This window comes from Procambarus clarkii, chromosome 21 (genome assembly GCF_040958095.1).
Source record: "Procambarus clarkii isolate CNS0578487 chromosome 21, FALCON_Pclarkii_2.0, whole genome shotgun sequence".
NCBI lineage: Eukaryota > Metazoa > Arthropoda > Malacostraca > Decapoda > Cambaridae > Procambarus > Procambarus clarkii.
The window spans coordinates 48,773,027-48,797,379 of record NC_091170.1 but is presented as its reverse complement, the minus strand read 5'-3'; positions in this window follow the sequence as shown (position 1 = coordinate 48,797,379).

The window sequence follows — 24,353 nt, the reverse complement described above, 5'->3', positions numbered from 1 at the left end:
AGGAAAAGGGGATGATAAACGTCAAAATATTGCTAAATTCGATGATTTTTCGTACGAAACAAAATGCAAGAAAACTTCCTTAAAATGCAATATTATGCGAAATTCTGAGATTTGAGGCCAAATCACATATCGTGATACTACATGAAATAGAATCGAAATATTGGTAAAAATGAATATATTTACGTAGTATCAAACTACATGAAAAACGTGAAAAAAGTCAATATTTAACCATATTTGAGGATTTTAACTTCAAATCATAGAGCGAGGTTTCGTATTATTTAGATCCAAGAAAAGACATATGACAATGTTGTTTCCAATACAAATGATAAAAATCAATGTGTTTTCATTAGTATTAACTAAAATGTTCCTGATTTTCCGTTTATATTACCGATGGAAGATGTACACGAAAATCGCTCTATTCCGGCTGAAACGTCGATATATGCAATAAAAACCGAACTTCTCCCCTTTTCAATATATTACTCAGTATTTTAACGAGAAACAAATAGATGAATGAAAATGAAGTATTTATAGTTATTATCTAATCAATTATGTGTTAGCATCATTTTTATCGTATATATATGAATTAATACCCTTAGACTGAACATTCACAAAAACGTGGAAAAACGGCAAAATATTGCCTAATTCGATAATATTTTGTTTAAGTCACATAAAGGAAAAGGGGATGATAAACGTCAAAATATTGCTAAATTCGATGATTTTTCGTATGAAACAAAATGAAAGAAAACTTGCTTAAAATGCAATATTATGCGAAATTCTGAGATTTGAAGGCCAAATCACATATCGTGATACTACATGAAATAGTATCGAAATATTGGTAAAAATCAATGTGTTTTCATTAGTATTAACTAAAATGTTCCTGATTTTCCGTTTATATTACCGATGGAAGATGTACACGAAAATCGCTCTATTCCGGCTGAAACGTTGATGTATGCAATAAAAACCGAACTTCTCCCCTTTTCAATATCTTACTCAGTATTTTAACGAGAAACAAATAGATGAATGAAAATGAAGTATTTATAGTTATTATTTAATCAATTATGTGTTTGCATCATTTTTATCGTTTTTATATGAATTAATACCAATAGACTGAAAATTCACAAAAACGTGGAAGATCGGCAAAATATTGCCTAATTCGATGATATTTTGTTTAAATCACATAAAGGAAAAGGGGATGATAAACGTCAAAATATTGCTAAATTCGATGATTTTTCGGACGAAACAAAATGCAAGAAAACTTGCTTAAAATGCAATATTATGCGAAATTCTGAGATTTGAAGGCTAAATAACATATCGTGATACTACATGAAATAGTATCGAAATATTGGTAAAAATGAATATATTTACGAAATATCAAACTACATGAAAAACGTGAAAAAAGTCAATATTTAACCATATTTGAGGATTTTAACTTCAAATCATAGAGCGAGGTTTCGTATTATTTAGATCCAAGAAAAACATATGACAATGTTGCTTCCAATACAAATGATAAAAATCAATGTGTTTTCATTAGTATTAACTAAAATGTTCCTGATTTTCCGTTTGTATTACCGATGGAAGATGTACACGAAAATCGCTCTATTCCGTCTGAAACGTCAATATATGCAATAAAAACAGGACTTCTCCCCTTTTCAATATCTTACTCAGTATTTTAACGAGAAACAAATAGATGAATGAAAATGAAGTATTTATAGTTATTATCTAATCAATTATGTGTTTGCATCATTTTTATCGTATATATATGAATTATTACCCATAGACTGAAAATTCACAAAAACGTGGAAAAACGGCAAAATATTGCCTAATTCGATGATATTTTGTTTAAATCACATAAAGGAAAAGGGGATGATAAACGTCAAAATATTGCTAAATTCGACGATTTTTCGTACGAAACGAAATGCAAGAAAACTTGCTTAAAATGCAATATTATGCGAAATTCTGAGATTTGAAGGCCAAATCACATAGCGTGATACTACATGAAATAGTATCGAAATATTGGTAAAAATGAATATATTTACGTAATATCAAACTACATGAAAAACGTGAAAAAAGTCAATATTTAACCATATTTGAGGATTTTAACTTCAAATCATAGAGCGAGGTTTCGTATTATTTAGATCCAAGAAAAGACATATGACAATGTTGTTTCCAATACAAATGATAAAAATCAATGTGTTTTCATTAGTATTAACTAAAATGTTCCTGATTTTCCATTTGTATTACCGATGGAAGATGTACACGAAAATCGCTCTATTCCGGCTGAAACGTCGATATATGCAATAAAAACAGAACTTCTCCCCTTTTCAATAGCTTACTCAGTATTTTAACGAGAAACAAATAGATGACTGAAAATGAAGTATTTAAGGTTATTATCTAATCAATTATGTGTTTGCATCATTTTTATCGTATATATATGAATTAATACCCATAGACTGAAAATTCACAAAAACGTGGAAAAACGGCAAAATATTGCCTAATTCGATGATATTTTGTTTAAGTCACATAAAGGAAAAGGGGATGATAACGTCAAAATATTGCCAAATTCGATGATTTTTCGTACGAAACAAAATGCAAGAAAACTTGCTTAAAATGCAATATTATGCGAAATTCTGAGATTTGAAGGCTAAATCACATATCGTGATACTACATGAAATAGTATCGAAATATTGGTAAAAATGAATATATTTACGTAATATCAAACTACATGAAAAACGTGAAAAAAGTCAATATTTAACCATATTTGAGGATTTTAACTTTAAATCATAGAGCGAGGTTTCGTATTATTTAGATCCAAGAAAAGACATATGACAATGTTGTTTCCAATACAAATGATAAAAATCAATGTGTTTTCATTAGTATTAACTAAAATGTTCCTGATTTTCCATTTGTATTACCGATGGAAGATGTACACGAAAATCGCTCTATTCCGGCTGAAACTTCGATATATGCAATAAAAACAGAACTTCTCCCCTTTTCAATAGCTTACTCAGTATTTTAACGAGAAACAAATAGATGACTGAAAATGAAGTATTTAAGGTTATTATCTAATCAATTATGTGTTTGCATCATTTTTATCGTATATATATGAATGAATACTTATAGACTGAAAATTCACAAAAACGTGGAAAAACGGCAAAATATTGCCTAATTCGATGATATTTTGTTTAAGTCACATAAAGGAAAAGGGGATGATAACGTCAAAATATTGCCAAATTCGATGATTTTTCGTACGAAACAAAATGCAAGAAAACTTGCTTAAAATGCAATATTATGCGAAACTCTGAGATTTGAAGGCTAAATCACATATCGTGATACTACATGAAATAGTATCGAAATATTGGTAAAAATGAATATATTTACGTAATATCAAACTACATGAAAAACGTGAAAAAAGTCAATATATAACCATATTTGAGGATTTTAACTTCAAATCATAGAGCGAGGTTTCGTATTATTTAGATCCAAGAAAAGACATGACAATGTTGCTTCCAATACAAATGATAAAAATCAATGTGTTTTCATTAGTATTAACTAAAATGTTCCTGATTTTCCGTTTATATTACCGATGGAAGATGTACACGAAAATCGCTCTATTCCGGCTGAAACGTTGATGTATGCAATAAAAACCGAACTTCTCCCCTTTTCAATATCTTACTCAGTATTTTAACGAGAAACAAATAGATGAATGAAAATGAAGTATTTATAGTTATTATTTAATCAATTATGTGTTTGCATCATTTTATCGTTTATATATGAATTAATACCCATAGACTGAAAATTCACAAAAACGTGGAAGAACGGCAAAATATTGCCTAATTCGATGATATTTTGTTTAAATCACATAAAGGAAAAGGGGATGATAAACGTCAAAATATTGCTAAATTCGATGATTTTTCGTACGAAACAAAATGCAAGAAAACTTCCTTAAAATGCAATATTAGGCGAAATTCTGAGATTTGAAGGCCAAATCAAATATCGTGATACTACATGAAATAGAATCGAAATATTGGTAAAATGAATATATTTACGTAATATCAAACTACATGAAAAACGTGAAAAAAGTCAATATTTAACCATATTTGAGGATTTTAACTTCAAATCATAGAGCGAGGTTTTGTATTATTTAGATCCAAGAAAAGACATATGACAATGTTGTTTCCAATACAAATGATAAAAATCAATGTGTTTTCATTAGTATTAACTAAAATGTTCCTGATTTTCCGTTTATATTACCGATGGAAGATGTTCACGAAAATCGCTCTATTCCGGCTGATACGTCGATATATGCAATAAAAACCGAACTTCTCCCCTTTTCAATATCTTACTCAGTATTTTAACGAGAAACAAATAGATGAATGAAAATGAAGTATTTATAGTTATTATCTAATCAATTATGTGTTTGCATCATTTTTATCGTATATATATGAATTATTACCCATAGACTGAAAATTCACAAAAACGTGGAAAAACGGCAAAATATTGCCTAATTCGATGATATTTTGTTTAAATCACATAAAGGAAAAGGGGATGTTAAACGTCAAAATATTGCTAAATTCGACGATTTTTCGTACGAAACGAAATGCAAGAAAACTTGCTTAAAATGCAATATTATGCGAAATTCTGAGATTTGAAGGCCAAATCACATAGCGTGATACTACATGAAATAGTATCGAAATATTGGTAAAAATGAATATATTTACGTAATATCAAACTACATGAAAAACGTGAAAAAAGTCAATATTTAACCATATTTGAGGATTTTAACTTCAAATCATAGAGCGAGGTTTCGTATTATTTAGATCCAAGAAAAGACATATGACAATGTTGTTTCCAATACAAATGATAAAAATCAATGTGTTTTCATTAGTATTAACTAAAATGTTCCTGATTTTCCATTTGTATTACCGATGGAAGATGTACACGAAAATCGCTCTATTCCGGCTGAAACGTCGATATATGCAATAAAAACAGAACTTCTCCCCTTTTCAATAGCTTACTCAGTATTTTAACGAGAAACAAATAGATGAATGAAAATGAAGTATTTAAGGTTATTATCTAATCAATTATGTGTTTGCATCATTTTTATCGTATATATATGAATTAATACCCATAGACTGAAAATTCACAAAAACGTGGAAAAACGGCAAAATATTGCCTAATTCGATGATATTTTGTTTAAGTCACATAAAGGAAAAGGGGATGATAACGTCAAAATATTGCCAAATTCGATGATTTTTCGTACGAAACAAAATGCAAGAAAACTTGCTTAAAATGCAATATTATGCGAAATTCTGAGATTTGAAGGCTAAATCACATATCGTGATACTACATGAAATAGTATCGAAATATTGGTAAAAATGAATATATTTACGTAATATCAAACTACATGAAAAACGTGAAAAAAGTCAATATATAACCATATTTGAGGATTTTAACTTCAAATCATAGAGCGAAGTTTCGTATTATTTAGATCCAAGAAAAGACATGACAATGTTGCTTCCAATACAAATGATAAAAATCAATGTGTTTTCATTAGTATTAACTAAAATGTTCCTGATTTTCCGTTTATATTACCGATGGAAGATGTACACGAAAATCGCTCTATTCCGGCTGAAACGTTGATGTATGCAATAAAAACCGAACTTCTCCCCTTTTCAATATCTTACTCAGTATTTTAACGAGAAACAAATAGATGAATGAAAATGAAGTATTTATAGTTATTATTTAATCAATTATGTGTTTGCATCATTTTATCGTTTATATATGAATTAATACCCATAGACTGAAAATTCACAAAAACGTGGAAGAACGGCAAAATATTGCCTAATTCGATGATATTTTGTTTAAATCACATAAAGGAAAAGGGGATGATAAACGTCAAAATATTGCTAAATTCGATGATTTTTCGTACGAAACAAAATGCAAGAAAACTTCCTTAAAATGCAATATTATGCGAAATTCTGAGATTTGAAGGCCAAATCACATATCGTGATACTACATGAAATAGAATCGAAATATTGGTAAAATGAATATATTTACGTAATATCAAACTACATGAAAAACGTGAAAAAAGTCAATATTTAACCATATTTGAGGATTTTAACTTCAAATCATAGAGCGAGGTTTCGTATTATTTAGATCCAAGAAAAGACATATGACAATGTTGTTTCCAATACAAATGATAAAAATCAATGTGTTTTCATTAGTATTAACTAAAATGATCCTGATTTTCCGTTTGTATTACCGATGGAAGATGTACACGAAAATCGCTCTCTTCCGGCTGAAACGTCGATATATGCAATAAAAACAGAACTTCTCCCCTTTTCAATAGCTTACTCAGTATTTTAACGAGAAACAAATAGATGATTGAAAATGAAGTATTTAAGGTTATTATCTAATCAATTATGTGTTTGCATCATTTTTATCGTATATATATGAATTAATACCCATAGACTGAAAATTCACAAAAACGTGGAAAAACTGCAAAATATTGCCTAATTCGATGATATTTTGTTTAAGTCACATAAAGGAAAAGGGGATGATAAACGTCAAAATATTGCTAAATTCGATGATTTTTCGTACGAAACAAAATGCAAGAAAACTTGCTTAAAATGCAATATTATGCGAAATTCTGAGATTTGAAGGCCAAATCACATATCGTGATACTACATGAAATAGAATCGAAATATTGGTAAAAATGAATATATTTATGTAGTATCAAACTACATGAAAAACGTGAAAAAAGTCACTATTTTACCATATTTGAGGATTTTACCTTCAAATCATAGAGCGAGGTTTCGTATTATTTAGATCCAAGTGTAATGACCCTGAATGTAATACCTCGCCTCGTATCTATCTCGACCGCGCACTCCGCTACTACCACTGAGCTAACCGTGCAATCTCCGCTCTTTCTATGGTAATAACAGATGCTATACCGATCATGTAAGATGTTAACACTCGGGCCGTCATACGAAGACGTCAACCAGTACACAGAGGAAGGAGAGAGAGAGAGAGGAAGAGGGAGGCAGAGAATGAGGAGAGAGAGAGAGAGGAAGAGGGAGGCAGAGCGAGAGGAGAGAGAGAGGAGAGAGCGAGAACGAGAGCAAGGGAGGGAGAACGAGAGCGAGTGAGGGCGAGGGAGAGTGAGACACTAGTGAGGGAGAGTGAGACAGAAAGATAGAGGTAATCGTAGTCAAAGCCTATCGTATGAGTTACCGAGTGACGCTGCCACCACCCTGAGTTACCGGACAGGGGACCGGAGTGAGATTCGTAGGTCTTGCAGATGGAATAACCTACCAGGACAGGTGTAGGGGACAATTGAACGGTACAAGGATCCTGGCCTGACACTCGAATAATCCTGACCACTTGGGAACTATAGTGTACACAAGAATAAGGCGGGACACACCAATACTAACACCTCAACACGGAAGACGAACGGGGGGAGGAGTACTGAATAATTAAGAGCACTAGGTCACTAGGGCAAAAGGGACGGTAGGCCCAATATCACTAGGCAAAGAACCATTAATACACATTTAATAACACTTAATATCTGACTTTATTAAAAATAATTAAATAAGACACTCCCTAACTATATTCCCTACTAGAGGCCAAGGGTACTGAATGAGGTGCTTTAGTACAAGAGAGCCGTACTTACTCGTATGTTGTTCCACAGTTTCCGGGAGATGATGTTCCTTCCCCGAGACCACACCCACCTTCCTACTGGGCTGCGCCCACTCAACTAACTCTCCCCTGATCTGCTGCTCCTCAGCTGAACATGAGGGTTTTGCATTTGTTGTTTAGGGGTTAATCCCTGAAGATTACCATGACGGCATCAATTCTGACCTCTTTGTGATTCGATGACCGTTGACCTGACTCTATGGCTAGCTTGTACAGCGGTGTAACTTTTACATTGTCTGCCGCCGCCTGTCTGGCGCCTGTGGGTTGTTCATCCTCCACGTGGCCTGTTCATGCTGTTAAGATGTTCATGTACTATGTACTGCTCTCTTGTTACACAAGAAAAGACATATGACAATGTTGTTTCCAATACAAATGATAAAAAACAATGTGTTTTCATTAGAATTAACTAAAATGTTCCTGATTTTTCGTTTATATTACCAAGGGAAGATGTACACGTAAAACCGTTCTAATCCGGCTGAAACGTCGATATATGCAATAAAAACCGAACTTCTCCCCTTTTCAATATCTTACTCAGTATTTTAACGAGAAACAAACAGATGAATGAAAATGAAGTATTTATAGTTATTATCTAATCAATTATGTGTTTGAATCATTTTTATCGTATATATATGAATTAATACCCATAGACTAAAAATTCACAAAAACGTGGAAAAACGGCAAAATATTGCCTAATTCGATGATATTTTGTTTAAATCACATAAAGGAAAAGGGGATGATAAACGTCAAAATATTGCTAAATTCGATGATTTTTCGTACGAAACAAAATGCAAGAAAACTTCCTTAAAATGCAATATTATGCGAAATTCTGAGATTTGAAGGCCAAATCACATATCGTGATACTACATGAAATAGAATCGAAATATTGGTAAAAATGAATATATTTACGTAGTATCAAACTACATGAAAAACGTGAAAAAAGTCAATATTTAACCATATTTGAGGATTTTAACTTCAAATCATAGAGCGAGGTTTCGTATTATTTAGATCCAAGAAAAGACATATGACAATGTTGTTTCCAATACAAATGATAAAAATCAATGTGTTTTCATTAGTATTAACTAAAATGTTCCTGATTTTCCGTTTATATTACCGATGGAAGATGTACACGAAAATCGCTCTATTCCGGCTGAAACGTCGATATATGCAATAAAAACCGAACTTCTCCCCTTTTCAATATATTACTCAGTATTTTAACGAGAAACAAATAGATGATTGAAAATGAAGTATTTAAGGTTATTATCTAATCAATTATGTGTTTGCATAATTTTTATCGTATATATATGAATTAATACCCATAGACTGTAAATTCACAAAAACGTGGAAAACGGCAAAATATTGCCTAATTCGATGATTCTTTGTTTATGTCACATAAAGGAAAAGGGGATGATAAACGTCAAAATATTGCTAAATTTCATGATTTTTCGTACGAAACAAAATGCAAGAAAACTTGCTTAAAATGCAATATTATGCGAAATTCTGAGATTTGAAGGCCAAATCACATATCGCGATACTACATGAAATAGTATCGAAATATTGGTAAAAATGAATATATTTACGTAATATCAAACAACATGAAAAACGTGAAAAAAGTCAATATTTAACCATATTTGAGGATTTTAACTGCAAATCATAGAGCGAGGTTTCGTATTATTTAGATCCAAGAAAAGACATATGACAATGTTGTTTCCAATACAAATGATAAAAATCAATGTGTTTTCATTAGTATTAACTAAAATGTTACTGATTTTCCGTTTATATTACCGATGGAAGATGTACACGAAAATCGCTTTATTCCGGCTGAAACGTATGTGCAATAAAAACCGAACTTATCCCCTTTTTAATATCTTACTCAGTATTTTAACGAGAAACAAATAGATGATTGAAAATAAAGTATTTAAGGTTATTATCTAATCAATTATGGGTTTGCATCATTTTTATCGTATATATATAAATTAATACCCATAGACTGAAAATTCACAAAAACGTAGAAAAACGGCAAAATATTGCCTAATTCGATTATCTTTTGTTTAAGTCATATAAAGGAAAAGGGGATGATAAACGTCAAAATATTGCTAAATTCGATGATTTTTCGTACGAAACAAAATGCAAGAAAACTTGCTTAAAATGCAATATTTTGCGAAATTCTGATATTTGACGGCCTAATCACATATCGTGATTCTACATAAAATAGAATCGTAATATTGGTTAAAATGAATATATTTACGTAGTATCAAACTACATGAAAAACGTGAAAAAAGTCACTATTTAACCATATTTGAGGATTTTAACTTCAAATCATAGAGCGAGGTTTCGTATTATTTAGATCCAAGAAAAGACATACGACAATGTTGTTTCCAATACAAATGATAAAAATCAATGTGTTTTCATTAGAATTAACTAAAATGTTCTTGATTTTCCATTTATATTATCGAGGGAAGATGTACACGTAAAATCGCTCTAATCCGGCTGAAACGTCGATATATGCAATAAAAACTGAACTTCTCCCCTTTTCAATATCTTACTCAGTATTTTAACGAGAAACAAATAGATGATTGAAAATGAAGTATTTAAGGTTATTATCTAATCAATTATGTGTTTGCATAATTTTTATCGTATATATATGAATTAATACCCATAGACTGTAAATTCACAAAAACGTGGAAAACGGCAAAATATTGCCTAATTCGATGATATTTTGTTTATGTCACATAAAGGAAAAGGGGATGATAAACGTCAAAATATTGCTAAATTTCATGATTTTTCGTACGAAACAAAATGCAAGAAAACTTGCTTAAAATGCAATATTATGCGAAATTCTGAGATTTGAAGGCCAAATCACATATCATGAAACTACATGAAATAGAATCGAAATATTGGTAAAAATGAATATATCAAACTACATGAAAAACGTGAAAAAAGTAACTATTTAACCATTTTTGAGGATTTTAACTTCAAATCATAGAGCGAGGTTTCGTATTATTTAGATCCAAGAAAAGACATATGACAATGTTGTTTCCAATACAAATGATAAAAAACAATGTGTTTTCATTAGAATTAACTAAAATGTTCTCTATTTTCCGTTTATATTACCGAGGGAAGATGTACACGTAAAACCGCTCTAATCCGGCTGAAACGTCGATATATGCAATAAAAACCGAACTTATCCCCTTTTTAATATCTTACTCAGTATTTTAACGAGAAACAAATAGATGATTGAAAATCAAGTATTTAAGGTTATTATCTAATCAATTATGGGTTTGCATCATTTTTATCGTATATATATGAATTAATACCCATAGACTGAAAATTCACAAAAACGTGGAAAAACGGCAAAATATTGCCTAATTCGATGATATTTTGTTTAAATCACATAAGGGAAAAGGAGATGATAAACGTCAAAATATTGCTAAATTCGATGATTTTTCGTACGAAACAAAATGCAAGAAAACTTGCTTAAAATGCAATATTATGCGAAATTCTGAGATTTGAAGGCCAAATCACATATCGTGATACTACATGAAATAGAATCGAAATATTCGTAAAAATGAATATATTTACGTAGTATCAAACTACATGAAAAACGTGAAAAAAATCACTATTTAACCATATTTGAGGATTTTAACTCCAAATCATAGAGCGAGGTTTCGTATTATTTAGATCCAAGAAAAGACATATGACAATATTGTTTCCAATACAAATGATAAAAATCAATGTGTTTTCATTAGAATTAACTAAAATGTTATTGATTTTCCATTTATATTACCGAGGGAAGATGTACACGATAAACGACGATAAACGTCAAAATATTGCTAAATTCGATGATTTTTCGTACGAAACAAAATGCAAGAAAACTTGCATAAAATGCAATATTATGCGAAATTCTGAGATTTGAAGGCCAAATCACATATCATGAAACTACATGAAATAGAATCGAAATATTGGTAAAAATGAATATATCAAACTACATGAAAAACGTGAAAAAAGTCACTATTTAACCATTTTTGAGGATTTTAACTTCAAATCATAGAGCGAGGTTTCGTATTATTTAGATCCAAGAAAAGACATATGACAATGTTGTTTCCAATACAAATGATAAAAATCAATGTGTTTTCATTAGAATTAACTAAAATGTTCCTGATTTTCCGTTTATATTACCGAGGGAAGATGTACACGTAAAACCGCTCTAATCCGGCTGAAACGTCGATATATGCAATTAAAACCGAACTTCTCCCCTTTTCAATATCTTGCACAGTATTTTAACGAGAAACAAATAGATGATTGAAAAGGAAGTATTTAAGGTTATTATCTAATCAATTATGTGTTTGCATCATTTTTATCATATATATATGAATTAATACCCATAGACTGAAAATTCACAAAAACGTGGAAAAAACTGCAAAATATTGCCTAATTCGATATTTTGTTTAAATCACATAAAGGAAAAGGGGATGATGAACGTCAAAATATTGCTAAATTCGATGATTTTTCACACGAAACAAAATGCAAGAAAACTTGCATAAAATGCAATATTATGCGAAATTCTGAGATTTGAAGGCCAAATCACATATTGTGATACTACATGAAATAGAATCGAAATACTGGTAAAAATGAATATATTTACGTAGTATTAAACTACATGAAAAACGTGAAAAAAGTCACTATTTAACCATATTTGAGGATTTTCACTTCAAATCATAGAGCGAGGTTTCGTATTATTTAGATCCAAGAAAAGACATATGACAATGTTGTTTCCAATACCAATGATAAAAATCAATGTTTTTTCATTAGAATTAACTAAAATGTTCCTGATTGTCCGTTTGTATTACCGATGGAAGATGTACACGAAAATCGCTCTATTCCGGCTGAAACGTCGATATATGCAATAAAAACAGGACTTCTCCCCTTTTCAATATCTTACTCAGTATTTTAACGAGAAACAAATAGATGATTGAAAATGAAGTATTTAAGGTTATTATCTAATCAATTATGTGTTTGCATCATTTTTATCGTATATATATGAATTATTACCCATAGACTGTAAATTCACAAAAACGTGGAAAACGGCAAAATATTGCCTAATTCGATGATATTTTGTTTAAGTCACATAAAGGAAAAGGGGATAATAAACGTCAAAAGATTGCTAAATTCGATGATTTTTCGTACGAAACGAAATGCAAGAAAACTTGCTTATATTATGCGAAATTCTGAGATTTGAAGGCCAAATCACATATCGTGATACTACATGAAATAGTATTGAAATATTGGTAAAAATGAATATTTTTACGTAATATCAAACTACATGAAAAACGTGAAAAAAGTCAATATTTAACCATATTTGAGGATTTTACCTTCAAATCATAGAGCGAGGTTTCGTATTATTTAGATCCAAGAAAAGACATATGACAATGTTGTTTCCAATACAAATGATAAAAATCAATGTGTTTTCATTAGTATTAACTAAAATGATCCTGATTTTCCGTTTGTATTACCGATGGAAGATGTACACGAAAATCGCTCTATTCCGGCTGAAACGTCGATATATGCAATAAAAACAGAACTTCTCCCCTTTTCAATAGCTTACTCAGTATTTTAACGAGAAAAAAATAGATGATTGAAAATGAAGTATTTAAGGTTATTATCTAATCAATTATGTGTTTGCATCATTTTTATCGTATATATATGAATTAATACCCATAGACTGTAAATTCACAAAAACGTGGAAAACGGCAAAATATTGCCTAATTCGATATTTTGTTTAAATCACATAAAGGAAAAGGGGATGATGAACGTCAAAATATTGCTAAATTCGATGATTTTTCATACGAAACAAAATGCAAGAAAACTTGCACAAAATGCAATATTATGCGAAATTCTGAGATTTGAAGGCCAAATCACATATCGTAATACTACATGAAATAGAATCGAAATATTGGTAAAAATTAATATATATACGTAGTATCAAACTACATGAAAAACGTGAAAAAAGTCACTATTTAACCACATATGAGGTTTTGAACTTCAAATCATAGAGCGAGGTTTCGTATTATTTAGATCCAAGAAAAGACATATGACAGTGTTGTTTCCAATACAAATGATAAAAAGCAATGTGTTTTCATTAGAATTAACTAAAATGTTCTTGATTTTCCGTTTATATTACCGAGGGAAGATGTACACGTAAAACCGTTCTAATCCGGCTGAAACGTCGATATATGCAATAAAATCCGAACTTCTCCCCTTTTCAATATCTTACTCAGTATTTTACGAGAAACAAATAGATGATTGAAAATGAAGTATTTAAGGCTATTATCTAATCAATTATGTGTTTGCATCATTTTTATCGTATATATATGAATTAATACCCATAGACTGAAAATTCACAAAAACGTGGAAAAACGGCAAAATATTGCCTTATTCGATGATATTTTGTTTAAATCACATAAAGGAAAAGGGGATGATAAACGTTAAAATATTGCTAAATTCGATGATTTTTCGTACGAAACAAAATGCAAGAAAACTTGCTTAAAATGCAATATTATGCGAAATTCTGAGATTTGAAGGCCAAATCACATATCGTGATACTACATGAAATAGAATCGAAATGTTGGTAAAAATGAATATATTTACGTAGTATCAAACTACATGAAAAACGTGAAAAAAGTCACTATTTAACCATATTTGAGGATTTTAACTCCAAATCATAGAGCGAAGTTTCGTATTGTTTAGATCCAAGAAAAGACATATGAAAATGTTGTTTCCAATACAAACGTAAAAAACAATGTGTTTTCATTAGAATTAACTAAAATGTTCTTGATTTTCCGTTTATATTACCGAGGGAAGATGTACACGTAAAACCGCTCTAATCCGGCTGAAACGTATGTGCAATAAAAACCGAACTTCTGCCCTTTTCAATATCTTACTCATTATTTTAACGAGAAACAAATAGTTGATTGAAAATGAAGTATTTAAGGTTATTATCTAATCATTTTAATCATTAATCATAATTATTATGTGTTTGCATAATTTTTATCGTATATATAATGAATTAATACCAATAAACTGAAAATTCACATAAACGTGGAAAAACGGCAAAATATTGCCTAATTCGATGATATTTTGTTTAAATAACATAAAGGAAAAGGGAATGTTAAACGTCAAAATATTGCTAAATTCGATGATTTTTCGTACGAAACAAAATGGAAGAAAACTTGCTTAAAATGCAATATTATGAGAAATTCTGAGATTTAAAGGCCAAATCACATATCGTGATACTACATGAAAAAGTATCGAAATATTGGTTAAAATGAATATATTTACGTAATATCAAACTACATGATTAACGTGAAAATTTCACTATTTTACCATATATGAGGATTTTACGTTGAAATCATAGAGCGAGGTTTCGTACTATTTAGATCCAAGAAAAGACATATGACAATGTTGTTTCCAATACAAATGATAAAAAACAATGTGTTTTCATTAGAATTAACTAAAATGTTCTTGATTTTCCGTTTATATTACCGTGGGAAGATGTACACGTAAAACCGCTCTAATCCGGCTGAAACGTCGATATATGCAATAAAAACCGAACTTCTCCCCTTTTCAATATCTTAATCAGTATTTTACCAAATAGATGATTGAAAATGAAGTATTTAAGGTTATTATCTAATGAATTATGTGTTTGCATCATTTTTATCGTATATATATGAATTAATACCCATAGACTGAAAATTCACAAAAACGTGGAAAAACGGCAAAATATTGCCTAATTCGATATTTTGTTTAAATCACATAAAGGAAAAGGGGATGATGAACGTCAAAATATTGCTAAATTCGATGATTTTTCATACGAAACAAAATGCAAGAAAACTTGCATAAAATGCAATATTATGCGAAATTCTGAGATTTGAAGGCCAAATCACATATCGTAATACTACATGAAATGAATCGAAATATTGGTAAAAATGAATATATATATACGTAGTATCAAACTACATAAAAACGTGAAAAAAGTCACTATTTAACCACATATGAGGATTTTAACTTCAAATCATAGAGCGAGGTTTCGTATTATTTAGATCCTAGAAAAGACATATGACAGTGTTGTTTCCAATACAAATGATAAAAAGCAATGTGTTTTCATTAGAATTAACTAAAATGTTCTTGATTTTCCGTTTATATTACCGAGGGAAGATGTACACGTAAAACCGCTCTAATCCGGCTGAAACGTCGATATGTGCAATAAAAACCGAACTTCTGCCCTTTTCAATATCTTACTCATTATTTTAACGAGAAACAAATAGTTGATTGAAAATGAAGTATTTAAGGTTATTATCTAATCATTTTAATCATTAATCATAATTATTATGTGTTTGCATCATTTTTATCGTATATATAATGAATTAATACCAATAAACTGAAAATTCACATAAACGTGGAAAAACGGCAAAATATTGCCTAATTCGATATTTTGTTTAAATCACATAAAGGAAAAGGGGATGATAAACGTTAAAATATTGCTAAATTCGATGATTTTTCGTACGAAACAAAATGCAAGAAAACTTGCTTAAAATGCAATATTATGCGAAATTCTGAGATTTGAAGGCCAAACCACAAATCGTGATACTACATGAAATAGTATCGAAATATTGGTAAAAATGAATATATTTACGTAATATCAAACTACATGATTAACGTGAAAATTTCACTATTTTACCATATTTGAGGATTTTACGTTGAAATCATAGAGCGAGGTTTCGTATTATTTAGATCCAAGAAAAGACATATGACAATGTTGTTTCCAATACAAATGATAAAAAACAATGCGTTTTCATTAGAATTAACTAAAATGATCTTGATTTTCCGTTTATATTACTGAGGGAAGATGTACACGTAAAAGCGCTCTAATCCGGCTGAAACGTCGATATATGCAATAAAAACCGAACTTCTCCCCTTTTCAATATCTTACTCAGTATTTTAACGAGAAACAAATAGATGATTGAAAATGAAGTATTTAAGGTTATTTTCTAATCAATTATGTGTTTGCATCATTTTTATCGTATATATATGAATTAATACCCATAGACTGAAAATTCACAAAAACGTGGAAAAACGGCAAAATATTGCCTAATTCGATGATATTTTATTTAAATCACATGAAGGAAAAGGGGATGATAAACGTCAAAATAATGCTAAATTCGATGATTTTTCGTACGAAACAAAATGCAAGAAAACTTGCTTAAAATGCAATATTTTGCGAAATTCTGAGATTTGAAGGCCAAATCACATATCGTGATACTACATGAAATAGAATCGAAATATTGGTAAAAATGAATATATTTACGTAGTATCAAAATACATGAAAAACGTGAAAAAAGTCACTATTTAACCATATTTGAAGATTTTAACTCCAAATCATAGAGCGAGGTTTCGTATTATTTAGATCCAAGAAAAGACATATGACAATGTTATTTCCAATACAAATGATAAAAAACAATGTGTTTTCATTAGAATTAACTAAAATGTTCTTGATTTTCCGTTTATATTACCGAGGGAAGATGTACACGTAAAACCGCTCTAATCCGGCTGAAACGTCGATATATGCAATAAAAACCGAACTTATCCCCTTTTCTATATCTTACTCAGTATTTTAACGAGAAACAAATAGATGATTGAAAATGAAGTATATAAGTTTATTATCTAATCAATTATGTATTTGCATCATTTTTATCGTATATATATGAATTAATACCCATAGACTGAAAATTCACAAAAACGTGGAAAAACGGCAAAATATTGCCTAATTCGATGATATTTTGTTTAAATCACATAAAGGAAAAGTGGATGATAAACGTCAAAATATTGCTAAATTCGATGATTTTTCGTACGAAACAAAATGCAAGAAAACTTGCATAAAATGCAATATTATGCGAAATTCTGAGATTTGAAGGCCAAATCACATATCATGATACTACATGAAATAGAATCGAAATATTGGTAAAAATGAATATATCAAACTACATGAAAAACGTGAAAAAATTCACTATTTAACCATTTTTGAGGATTTTAACTTCAAATCATAGAGCGAGGTTTCGTATTATTTAGATCCAAGAAAAGACATGACAATGTTGTTTCCAATACAAATGATAAAAATCAATGTGTTTTCATTAGAATTAACTAAAATGTTCTTGATTTTCCATTTATATTATCGAGGGAAGATGTACACGTAAAACCGCTCTAATCCGGCTGAAACGTCGATATATGCAATAGAAACCGAACTTCTCCCCTTTTCAATATCTTACTCAGTATTTTAACGAGAAACAAATAGATGAATGAAAATGAAGTGTTTAAGGTTATTATCTAATCATTTATGTGTTTGCATCATTTTTATCGTATATATATGAATTAATACCCATAGACTGAAAATTCACAAAAACGTGGAAAAACGGCAAAATATTGCCTAATTCGATGATATTTTGTTTAAATCACATAAGGGAAAAGGGGATGATAAACGTCAAAATATTGCTAAATTTGATGATTTTTCGTACAAAACAAAATGCAAGAAAACTTGCTTAAAATGCAATATTATGCGAAATTCTGAGATTTGAAGGCCAAATCACATATCGTGATACTACATGAAATAGTATCGAAATATTAGTAAAAATGAATATATTTACGTAGTATCAAACTACATGATTAACGTGAAAAAGTCACTATTTTACCATATTTGAGAATTTTACCTTCAAATCATAGAGCGAGGTTTCGTATTATTTAGATCCAAGAAAAGACATGACAATGTTGTTTCCAATACAAATGATAAAAAACAATGTGTTTTCATTAGAATTAACTAAAATGTTCTTGATTTTCCGTTTATATTACCGAGGGAATATGTACATGTAAAACCGCTCTAATCCGGCTGAAACGTCGATATGTGCAATAAAAACCGAACTTCTCCCCTTTTCAATATCTTACTCATTATTTTAACGAGAAACAAATAGTTGATTGAAAATGAAGTATTTAAGGTTATTATCTAATCATTTTAATTATTAATCATAATTATTATGTGTTTGCATCATTTTTATCGTATATATAATGAATTAATACCAATAAACTGAAAATTCACATAAACGTGGAAAAACGGCAAAATATTGCCTAATTCGATGATATTTTGTTTAAATCACATAAAGGAAAAGGGGATGTTAAACGTCAAAATATTGCTAAATTCGATGATTTTTCGTACGAAACAAAATGCAAGAAAACCTGCTTAAAATGCAATATTATGCGAAATTCTGAGATTTGAAGGCCAAATCACATATCGTGATACTACATGAAATAGTATCGAAATATTGGTAAAAATGAATATATTTGCGTAATATCAAACTACATGATTAACGTGAAAATTTCACTATTTTACCATATTTGAGGATTTTACGTTGAAATCATAGAGCGAGGTTTCGTAATATTTAGATCCAAGTAAAGACATATGACAATGTTGTTTCCAATACAAATGATAAAAATCAATGTGTTTTCATTAGTATTAACTAAAATGTTCCTGATTTTCCGTTTGTATTACCGATGGAAGATGTACACGAAAATCGCTCTATTCCGGCTGAAACGTCGATATATGCAATAAAAACAGGACTTCTCCCCTTTTCAATATCTTACTCATTATTTTAACGAGAAACAAGTAGATGATTGAAAATGAAGTATTTAAGGTTATTATCTAATCAATTATGTGTTTGCATCATTTTTATCGTATATATATGAATTATTACCCATAGACTGTAAATTCACAAAAACGTGGAAAACGGCAAAATATTGCCTAATTCGATGATATTTTGTTTAAGTCACATAAAGGAAAAGGGGATAATAAACGTCAAAAGATTGAATTTTCAGTCTATGGGTATTAATTCATATATATACGATAAAAATGATGCAAACACATAATTGAATAGATAATAACCTTAAATACTTCATTTTCAATCATCTATTTGTTTCTCGTTAAAATACTGAGTAAGCTATTGAAAAGGGGAGAAGTTCTGTTTTTATTGCATATATCGACGTTTCAGCCGGAAGAGAGCGATTTTCGTGTACATCTTCCATCGGTAATACAAACGGAAAATCAGGAACATTTTAGTTAATACTAATGAAAACACATTGATTTTTATCATTTGTATTGGAAACAACATTGTCATATGTCTTTTCTTGGATCTAAATAATACGAAACCTCGCTCTATGATTTGAAGTTAAAATCCTCAAATATGGTTAAATATTGACTTTTTTCACGTTTTTCATGTAGTTTGATATTACGTAAATATATTCATTTTTACCAATATTTCGATACTATTTCATGTAGTATCACGATATGTTATTTAGCCTTCAAATCTCAAAATTTCGCATAATATTGCATTTTAAGCAAGTTTTCTTGCATTTTGTTTCGTACGAAAAATCATCGAATTTAGCAATATTTTGACGTTTATCATCCCCTTTTCCTTTATGTGATTTTAACAAAATATCATCGAATTAGGCAATATTTTGCCGTTTTTCCACGTTTTTGTGAATTTTCAGTCTATGGTTATTAATTCTTATATATACGATAAAAATGATGCAAACACATAATTGATTAGATAATAACCTTAAATACTTCATTTTCAATCATCTATATGTTTCTCGTTAAAATACTGAGTAAGCTATTGAAAAGGGGAGAAGTTCTGTTTTTATTGCATATATCGACGTTTCAGCCGGAATAGAGCGATTTTCGTGTACATTTTCCATCGGTAATACAAACGGAAAATCAGGATCATTTTAGTTAATACTAATGAAAACACATTGATTTTTATCATTTGTATTGGAAACAACATTGTCATATGTCTTTTCTTGGATCTAAATAATACGAAACCTCGCTCTATGATTTGAAGGTAAAATCCTCAAATATGGTTAAATATTGACTTTTTTCACGTTTTTCATGTAGTTTGATATTACGTAAATATTTTCATTTTTACCAATATTTCGATACTATTTCATGTAGTATCACGATATGTGATTTGGCCTTCAAATCTCAGAATTTCGCATAATATTGCATTTTAAGCAAGTTTTCTTGCATTTCGTTTCGTACGAAAAATCGTCGAATTTAGCAATATTTTGACGTTTATCATCCCCTTTTCCTTTATGTGATTTAAACAAAATATCATCGAATTAGGCAATATTTTGCCGTTTTTCCACGTTTTTGTGAATTTTCAGTCTATGGGTAATAATTCATATATATACGATAAAAATGATGCAAACACATAATTGATTAGATAATAACTATAAATACTTCATTTTCATTCATCTATTTGTTTCTCGTTAAAATACTGAGTAAGATATTGAAGAGGGGAGAAGTTCGGTTTTTATTGCATATATCGACGTTTCAGCCGGAATAGAGCGATTTTCGTGTACATCTTCCATCGGTAATATAAACGGAAAATCAGGAACATTTTAGTTAATACTAATGAAAACACATTGATTTTTATCATTTGTATTGGAAACAACATTGTCATATGTCTTTTCTTGGATCTAAATAATACGAAACCTCGCTCTATGATTTGAAGTTAAAATCCTCAAATATGGTTATATATTGACTTTTTTCACGTTTTTCATGTAGTTTGATATTACGTAAATATATTCATTTTTACCAATATTTTGATACTATTTCATGTAGTATCACGATATGTGATTTGGCCTTCAAATCCCAGAATTTCGCATAATATTGCATTTTAAGCAAGTTTTCTTGCATTTTGTTTCGTACGAAAAATCATCGAATTTAGCAATATTTTGACGTTTATCATCCCCTTTTCCTTTATGTGATTTAAACAAAATATCATCGAATTAGGCAATATTTTGCCGTTCTTCCACGTTTTTGTGAATTTTCAGTCTATGGGTATTAATTCATATATAAACGATAAAAATGATGCAAACACATAATTGATTAAATAATAACTATAAATACTTCATTTTCATTCATCTATTTGTTTCTCGTTAAAATACTGAGTAAGATATTGAAAAGGGGAGAAGTTCGGTTTTTATTGCATACATCAACGTTTCAGCCGGAATAGAGCGATTTTCGTGTACATCTTCCATCGGTAATATAAACGGAAAATCAGGAACATTTTAGTTAATACTAATGAAAACACATTGATTTTTACCAATATTTCGATACTATTTCATGTAGTATCACGATATGTGATTTGGCCTTCAAATCTCAGAATTTCGCATAATATTGCATTTTAAGCAAGTTTTCTTTCATTTTGTTTCATACGAAAAATCATCGAATTTAGCAATATTTTGACGTTTATCATCCCCTTTTCCTTTATGTGACTTAAACAAAATATTATCGAATTAGGCAATATTTTGCCGTTTTTCCACGTTTTTGTGAATGTTCATTCTAAGGGTATTAATTCATATATATACGATAAAAATGATGCTAACACATAATTGATTAGATAATAACTATAAATACTTCATTTTCATTCATCTATTTGTTTCTCGTTAAAATACTGAGTAATATATTGAAAAGGAGAGAAGTTCGGTTTTTATTGCATATATCGACGTTTCAGCCGGAATAGAGCGATTTTCGTGTACATCTTCCATCGGTAATATAAACGGAAAATCAGGAACATTTTAGTTAATACTAATGAAAACACATTGATTTTTATCATTTGTATTGGAAACAACATTGTCATATGTCTTTTCTTGGATCTAAATAATACGAAACCTCGCTCTATGATTTGAAGTTAAAATCCTCAAATATGGTTAAATATTGACTTTTTTCACGTTTTTCATGTAGTTTGATACTACGTAAATATATTCATTTTTACCAATATTTCGATTCTATTTCATGTAGTATCACGATATGTGATTTGGCCTTCAAATCTCAGAATTTCGCATAATTTTGCATTTTAAGGAAGTTTTCTTGCATTTTGTTTCGTACGAAAAATCATCGAATTTAGCAATATTTTAACGTTTATCATCCCCTTTTCCTTTATGTGTCTTAAACAAAATATTATCGAATTAGGAAATATTTTGCCGTTTTATATTGAAAAGGGGAGAAGTTCGGTTTTTATTGCATATATCGACGTTTCAGCCGGAATAGAGTGATTTTCGTGTACATCTTCCATCGGTAATACAAACGGAAAATCAGGAACATTTTAGTTAATACTAATGAAAACACATTGATTTTTATCATTTGTATTGGAAACAACATTGTCATATGTCTTTTCTTGGATCTAAATAATACGAAACCTCGCTCTATGATTTGAAGGTAAAATCCTCAAATATGGTTAAATATTGACTTTTTTCACGTTTTTCATGTAGTTTGATATTACGTAAATATTTTCATTTTTACCAATATTTCGATACTATTTCATGTAGTATCACGATATGTGATTTGGCCTTCAAATCTCAGAATTTCGCATAATATTGCATTTTAAGCAAGTTTTTTTGCATTTCGTTTCGTACGAAAAATCATCTAATTTAGCAATCTTTTGACGTTTATCATCCCCTTTTCCTTTATGTGATTTAAACAAAATATCATCGAATTAGGCAATATTTTGCCGTTTTTCCACGTTTTTGTGAATTTTCAGTCTATGGGTATTAATTCATATATATACGATAAAAATGATGCAAACACATAATTGATTAGATAATAACCTTAAGTACTTCATTTTCAATCATCTGTTTGTTTCTCGTTAAAATACTGAGCAAGATATTGAAAAAGGGAGAAGTTCTGTTTTTATTGCATATATTGACGTTTCAGCCGGAATAGAGCGATTTTCGTGTACATCTTCCATCGGTAATACAAATGGAAAATCAGGAACATTTTAGTTAATACTAATGAAAACACATTGATTTTTATCATTTGTATTGGAAACAACATTGTCATATGTCTTTTCTTGGATCTAAATAATACGAAACCTCGCTCTATGATTTGAAGTTAAAATCCTCAAATATGGTTAAATATTGACTTTTTTCACGTTTTTCATGTAGTTTGATATTACGTAAATATATTCATTTTTACCAATATTTCGATACTATTTCATGTTGTATCACGATATGTGATTTGGCCTTCAAATCTCAGAATTTCGCATAATATTGCATTTTAAGCAAGTTTTCTTGCATTTCGTTTCGTACGAAAAATCGTCGAATTTAGCAATATTTTGACGTTTATCATCCCCTTTTCCTTTATGTGATTTAAACAAAATATCATCGAATTAGGCAATATTTTGCCGTTTTTCCACGTTTTTGTGAATTTTCAGTCTATGGGTAATAATTCATATATATACGATAAAAATGATGCAAACACATAATTGATTAGATAATAACTATAAATACTTCATTTTCATTCATCTATTTGTTTCTCGTTAAAATACTGAGTAAGATATTGAAAAGGGGAGAAGTTCGGTTTTTATTGCATATATCGACGTTTCAGCCGGAATAGAGCGATTTTCGTGTACATCTTCCATCGGTAATATAAACGGAAAATCAGGAACATTTTAGTTAATACTAATGAAAACACATTGATTTTTATCATTTGTATTGGAAACAACATTGTCATATGTCTTTTCTTGGATCTAAATAATACGAAACCTCGCTCCATGATTTGA